The sequence below is a fragment of the Macaca fascicularis genome, chromosome 7 (assembly GCF_037993035.2).
Source record: "Macaca fascicularis isolate 582-1 chromosome 7, T2T-MFA8v1.1".
Classification (NCBI taxonomy): Eukaryota; Metazoa; Chordata; class Mammalia; order Primates; family Cercopithecidae; genus Macaca; species Macaca fascicularis.
The window spans coordinates 142,224,832-142,232,521 of record NC_088381.1 but is presented as its reverse complement, the minus strand read 5'-3'; positions in this window follow the sequence as shown (position 1 = coordinate 142,232,521).

Genomic DNA, 7,690 nt, shown 5'->3' with positions numbered 1-7,690 from the left:
GTTCTTTACTCTCAGCCTTCTCCCTCACAGAAACTGCCCAAGAAAGCTACTCCTAGGGGCACACTCCTCCTAGGGGCACACTCTGCACCTGCTTCCCTCCCTTATGTCAGAGATAGAGACTACTCAGCGTTGTAGATGTGTCGATACAAACGTGCATGGAAGAAAATCGGGTCTTGGGTCCTTCATAGTACATTATGAACAAAATGTTTGTTTTAAATGCGTCGTACGTTAGCCAGGCAAATAGTTTCCCAAACTTAAGGCCCATTTTGGCCACCCAGGAATCTACAGTGACCCATGTGGATGAGACATAAAGATAGCCGTAGGTTTCCCATCACTCTTCTGGAGGCTCCTGGGCTGCGGAACAGGCAGAAAAGCCATCTTTTGTCATCTCTATCCACTGTCAGCTTACCATGTCAATGTGTGTCTAGTAAAGGCACCTCAAACCCAGCGTGTCCCAAAATGAACTTAAGAGCTTCCCCTGGCTGGGTATGGTGTCTCATGCCTGTAATCCCAGCACTTTGGGAGGCCGAGGCGGGTGGATCACAAGGTCAGGAGATTGAAACCATCCTGGCCAACATGGTGAAACCCCATCTCTACTAAAAATGCAAAAATTAGCTGGGTGTGGTGGCACATGCCTGTAATCCCAGGTACTTGGGAGGCTGACGCTAGAAAATCGCTTGAACCCAGGAGGCGGGGGTTGCAGTGAGCTGAGATCATGCCACTGCACTCCAGCCTGGTGCTAGAGCAAGACTGTCTCAAAAAAAGAGCTTTCCTCACTCACGCCTGTAATCCCAGCACTTTGGGAGGCCAAGACGGGCAGATCACAAGGTCAGGAGTTCAAGACCAGCCTGGCCAATATGGTGAAACCCCATCTTTACTAAAAATAAAAAAGTTAGCCAGGTGTGGTGACAGCCATCTATAATCCCAGCTACTGGGGAGGCTGAGGCAGGAGAATCACTTGAACCCTGGAGGCGGAGGTTGCAGTAAGCAGAGATTGTTCACGGCACTCCAGCCTGAGCAATAGAGCGAGACTCCGTCTCAAAATAAAAAAAGCTTTCCTCAGAGCCTTTTCTAGCATCTCCTCTGATGGCAAGTGGCGCCACTCACTGTCCATCTGGATACATGAGTCAAAACTTTAGACCTAGCCTTGGTGCACTAGGTCTAAAGTACACCCTTGTCTAGTGCATCACCGGGTACCGTCGATGTGACCACATAAGTCAATCTTCCAGCCATTCACTTCTCTCACCTGCTTGAATCCTAGCTAGAAGCAGCTCAGAGGGAGCCAGAAAAATGAGAAAAACCACAAGGAGAATCGAGAAACAGGAGCCTGGACGGCAGCTGGACTCTGAAAAAAAGAAGTATCAGGAGGCAGCCTGAGCCTGCCACATAGGGAATGTTAGTAACTGGTGGCACAGCCATTCTGTGGGCTATGGGGCAGCTCTTGAAAGTGAGGGCACTTTGGCCGGCCTGTAATCCCAGCACTTTGGGAGGCCGAGGCGGGTGGATCACGAGGTCAGGAGATCGAGACCATCCTGGCTAACATGGTGAAACCCCGTCTCTACTAAAAATACAAAAAACTAGCCGGGCCTGGTGGCGGGCGCCTGTAGTCCCAGCTACTCGGAGGCCGAGGCAGGAGAATGGCGTGAACCTGGGAGGCGGAGCTTGCAGTGAGCCGAGATCGCGCCACTGCACTCCAGCCTGGGTGACACAGCGCGAGACTCCGTCTCAAAAAAAAAAAAAAAAAAAAAAAAAAGAAAGTGAGGGCACTTTGATTTGCTGCACACCAGCCATGTCTGAGGCACCATTCTCAGTTCCAGGGTTACAGTGGGGAGCAAGATGGACCTAGCACCTCTGCTGGAGCTCGTGTGTTCCATGTGGTACATGGTGGGTCTGAAGACAGAAAACCGCAGGAAAACGCTTTGGGCTCAACTACAAGTGGAAAACATTTACAAATTCCTATGTCTGTTGTGATACTCTAGCAGGTCTTCTTGAGCTGCCTCTAGAACTCAAGCATTCTAGCATTCCCCAAAACATCAAGTCAAATACAAAACCATGGAACACTATTACAGAATGTTACCAGATGGTTCATGAGTGTGTAGGGAGTCCTAGTTTCTGCTGCAAAGCAGGCCACCTTTTTTTTTTTTTTTCTTTGAGACAGTTTCACTCTTGTTGCCCAGACTGGAGTGCTATGGCGCAATCTTGGCTCACTGCAATCTCCGCCTCCCAGGTTCAAGCAATTCTCCCACCTGGGCCTCCCTAGTAGCTGGGATTACAGGCATGTGCCACCATGCCCAGGTAATCTTTCGTCGTTGTTTTTTTTTTTTTTTTTTTTGAGATGGAGTCGCTCTGTCCCCTAGGTTGGAGTGCGGTGGCGCAATCTCGGCTCACTGCAAGCTCCGCCTCCCGAGTTCACGCCATTCTCCTGCCTCAGCCTCCCGAGTAGCTGGGACTACAGGCATCCACCACCACACCCAGCTAATTTTTTGTATTTTTAGCAGAGACAGGGTTTCACCATGTTAGCCAGGATGGTCTCGATCTCCTAACGTGATTCGCCCACCTTGGCCTCCCAAAGTGCTGGGATTACAGGCGTGAGTCACCACACCCGGCCTTTGTTTTTTTTTCAGTAGAGACAGGGTTTCACCATGTTGGCCAGGCTGGTGTCGAACTCCTGAACTCAGGCAATCCAACTGCCTCGGCCTCCCAAAGTGCTGGGATTACCAGCGTGAGCCACCGTGGCCTGCAAACCATCTTTAACATCCCCATTATCTTTCCCTCGGTTTCACTTTTTATGCAGCGGCCTGTGTCTTCTCCCTCTCCTGTCTGTCCCCTGCAATCCCTTTAACCCCTCCGAAAGAATTGGGTACTGGAGGGGACAACTTGGATTCCGGGACAGATTATCTCAGGAAAGACCAGAGAGGATGGAAGTGATCTTAGCTTTTGAACAAAAATTCATGAATGCGACATCTGTGGGGCAGGCACTGCGAACAGAAGTCCTCATACACAGCTGCCGCACGTCCCCCACATCCAGCATTTTCCAGACGTTTTTTCATTTATGTATATGTGTATGTATGAGTGATGGGGTCTTTCTCTGTCATCCAAGCTGGAGTGTAGTAGCACAATCATAGCTCACTGCAGCCTCGACTTCCTGGGCTGAAGCAATTCTGCCTCAGCCTCCCTAAGTAGCTGGAACCATAGGTGTGCACTACCATGCCCAGCTAAATTTTTTGTTTTTGGAGATGGGGTTTCACCACGTTGCCCACACTGGTCTTGAACTCCTGGGCTCAAGCAGTCCTTTTGCCTCGGCCTCCCGAAGTGCTGGGATTACAGGCGTGAACCACTGTGCCCTGCCCATTTTTTCATTTAGTTGTCACCACAGACCTGGCAGCAAGGAAGGCTGCAGGGCCTGGGATATCACTGATGGCCAGTTGAGAAGGAAGCAGAGTGGGAAACGCTCCGGGCAGAGGAAGGAGGGAGGGAGATGCTTCTCATGGGCAGAGGATAAGGAGCCCCCACGAGACTCGGGCTGGTCACTCTGGTCATTTTGAGGGTGGCAGGGACTGGCAGGTCACAAATAAGCCTCTGTTCCTGCCATAGGCCAGAGAGAGCTGTGCTCTGTGTTCTGCATCCGCAAGAGCTGAGCTTGTCAGTTCCAGGAAGCCGGAGAAACACAATACCAGTTATTCTCTGTAAATGTTGCCTTTATGGAAGCACTGTCCTGTTGGTACCAGGAGCTCCTGGCTGATTCCGTGCTTGGATTTTGGGACAATGCATGTTCCTGAGCTAATCCCTGGGACAGAGAGGACCCTGTGGAGGCACGTGTAATTGTTGGGACAGCCGGCCCTTGGAGAACAAGTCAGCTGAGAGGGCGCCAGTACCCTTGTGGGAGGCTGCAGCAATGCTCTCCTAGGGAGTGGGGTAAAGCTTATCTAGGCCCTGGCCCTGGGCATCAAGCAGGAGGACATGGGCTTGGGAACATTGACCTTGAGCCTGCAAGCCCAGTGAGGCTGGCCAGGGTGGGCCAGTGAATTTGTTCATCTGTAGGTAGGAAAGAGTCTTGAAGGTTGGAAGCCTCAGGGAAGGCTCGAGTTCAGGGCAGGACAGAGGGGTTCATTTGTTTTTAGCTCCTGGCATTCAAGGAAATCTCTCAAGGCACTAGCTGAACAGAGACCACACATGACAAGGATTACTGACTTTGCCAAAACAGTTCGGTAAAGTCACCAAACAAAGAGGCAACTACAGCCTTCAGCATTTAAAAACAGCAAACTGGGGAAGGAGGAGAGACTGATTTCTAGGGTTGCCATATTACAATATTCAAATGTCTAGTTTTCTTTTTTTTTTTTTTCTTAAGACAGAGTCTTGCTCTCTCCTAGGCTGGATTGCAGTGGTGTGATCTCTGCTCACTGCAACCTCTGCCTCCCAGATTCAAGTAATTCTCCTGCCTCAGCCTCCCGAGTAGCTGGGATTACAGGCGCTTGCCACCATGCCCATCTCATTTTTGTATTTTTAGTAGAGACGGGATTTCACCACGTTGCCCAGGCTAGTCTTGAACTCCTGACCTCAGGTGATCCGCCCACCTCAGCCTCCCAAAGTGCTGGGATTACAGGCGTGAGCCACCGTGCCCGGCCTTCAAATGTCTAGTTTTCAATAACAAGTAGAACCTCACAGATTATACAAAGAAATAAGAAATGATGGTCCATTCAAGAGGAAAAAAGTTAATTGACAGAACCTGTCTCTAAGGAAGCCTAGACATTTAAATATGCTCAAAGAGCTCAAGGAAAGCACAGGCAAAGAACTAAAGGAAACCAGAAAAATGATGTACAAACAAAATGAATATCAAGAAAGAGAAATTATAAAAAGGAATTCAGGCCGGGTGCGGTGGCTTATGCTTGAAATCGTAGCATTTTGGGAGGCCGAGGTGGGTGGATCACCTGAGGTCAGGAGTTCGAGATCAGCCTGGCCAACATGGCAAAACCCCATCTCTTTTTTTTTTTTTCTTTTTTTTTGAGATGGAGTCTCACTCTGTCGCCCAGGCTGGAGTGCAGTGGCCAGATCTCAGCTCACTGCAAGCTCCGCCTCCCGGGTTTACGCCATTCTCCTGCCTCAGCCTCCCAAGTAGCTGGGATTACAGGCGCCCGCCAACTCACCCGGCTAGTTTTTTGTATTTTTTAGTAGAGACGGGGTTTCACCGGGTTAGCCAGGATGGTCTCGATCTCCCAACCTCGTGATCCGCCCGTCTCAGCCTCCCAAAGTGCTGGGATTACAGGCTTGAGCCACCGCGCCCGACCGCAAAACCCCATCTCTACTAAAAATACAAGAAATTAGCCGGGTGTGGTGGGGGGCCCCTGTAATCCCAGCTACTTGGGAGGCTGAGGCAGGGGAATCACTTGAACCCCGGTGGGCAGAGGTTGCAGTCAGCCGAGATCGTGCCACTTCACTCCAGCCTGGACAGAGAGTGAAACTCCATCTCAAAAAAAAAAAAAAAAAGGAATAAAGGAATCCAGTAGAGCTGGACCTGAAAAGTATAGCAACTGAAATAAAAAATTCACTAGAGGGGTTCTACAGCCAATGAGAACAAGTGGAAAAAAAGAACCAGCGAACCTGAAGACAGGATGATTGAAAGTCTCCAGTCTAAGGAGCAGAATGAAAGAAAGTAAACAGAATCTAAGTGATTGTGAGACACCATCAAGTGGAATAACATCCTGAGACTGTGGGACTCTCAGGAGAAGAGAAGAGGAAGGGGAAAGAAGAATATTTCAGGAGGTAATAGCCAGAACGTCTCAAGAGAGTGAAGGGTAGAAAATATTTGCAAATCAGAAATCTGATAAGAGTCTAGTATCCCGATAATATATAAATAACTCTATATAAAGAACTCTTACAACTCAACAACAAAAAGACAATCCAATTTAAAAATTGACATTTCAGGGCCAGGCGCAGTGGCTCACGCCTGTAATCCTAGCACATTGGGAGGCCGAGGCGGGCGGATCACGAGGTCAGGAGATCGAGACCATGGTGAAACCCCATTTCTACTAAAAATACAAAAAATTGGCCGGGCGCAGTGGCGGACGCCTGTAGTCCCAGCTACTCGGGAGGCTGAGGCAGGAGAATGGCGTGAACCCGGGAGGCGGAGCTTGCAGTGAGCCGAGATCGTGCTACTGTACTCCAGCCTGGGCGACAGAGCGAGACTCCGTCTCAAAAAGAAAAAAAAAAAAAAAAGACATTTCTCCAAAGAAGATATATAAACGGCCAGAAAGCATACAAAAAAAAGATGATCAACATCATTAGTCATGAGGGAAATGCAAATAAAAACCACAGTGAGATATTTCATACCCACTAGGGTGGCTATAATTTAAAAAACAGAAAATAACAAGTGCTGATGACGAATAGAAAATTAGGTCTGGGCGTGGTGGCTCACGTCTGTAATCCCAGCACTTTGGGAGGCCAAGGCAAGTGGGTCACCTGAGGGCAGGAGTTCGAGACCAGTCTGGCCAACATGGTGAAACCCCGTCTCTACTAAAAATACAAAAATTAGCACAGAGTGGTGGCACACATCTGTAGTCCCAGCTACCCAGGAGGCTGAGGCACAAGAATCGCTTGCACCTGGGAGGCAGAGGCTGCAGTGAAGCCGATATCACACCACTGCACTCCAGCCTGAGCAACACAGCAAGACTCCGTCTCAAAAAGAAAAAAAGGTAAAGAAAAATTGAAACCTTTGTACATTACTGGCAGAAATGTAAAATGGTGCAGCCACTGTGGAAAACATTCTGGTAGTTCCTCAAAAAGTAAAATAACTACCATATGACCTGACAGTTCCATTCAGGCATATCTCAAAAGAACCAAGGATGGGTACCCCAACCAATACTTGTATAGGAATGTTCATAACAGCACTATTCACAATAACCAGAAAGTGGAAACAGCTCAAAAATGTCCATCAACAGATGAACTGGCACTGTCTCTATCACTGGATTTGGTGCTGAAGCTGCTTCTAGCTCTGCAGCTGGCAGTCATTCTGGCTTTAGCTTGGGGATGAGTGCTGTGGTGGGTGCTGGAGCTAGCTCCTTTGTAGCTGGTGCTGGCACTGGCTGTATTGCTAGTGCTAGACTAGGTGCCAGAACTGTCTAGCTCTGGAGCTGGATCTAGGGCTGGTGCTAGAGCTGGAGCAGGCTCTAGCTTCAAAACTGCCATTGGAGCTGACTCTAGCTCTAGAGCTGACACCAAAGCTAAATATAGCTCTGTGACTGGTGCCACAACTGGCTCAAGCTCTGGTACAGGTGATGGAGCTAGATCTAGAGCTAGCACTGGCTTTAGCTCTGGAGGTAGTGCCAAAGCTGGCACTTCAGCTGACCTAGGCTCTGAAGCTGGTGCTAGAGCTGGCTCTAACTTCTCATCTGGTGCTGGAGCCAGTGATGGAGCTGGCTCTAGCTGTGCTCCTGGTGCTGGAGCTGGCATTAGCTCTGGACCTAGAACTTGCTTTAGTGCCAGCATTAGTGCTGAACCTGCTTCTGGCTCTGGAGCTGGCACTAGATCTGGCTATGGTTCACGAGTGGATGCCAGAGTTGGTGCTGGAGTAGGTGCAGAGCTCGCTGTAGCTCTGGAGCTGGAGCTAGTGCTGGTACTAGTGCTGACATTGGCATAGGAGCTGGAGTAGGCTCTAGCTTTGGAGCTGACTCTAGCTCTGGAGATAGCACTGGGT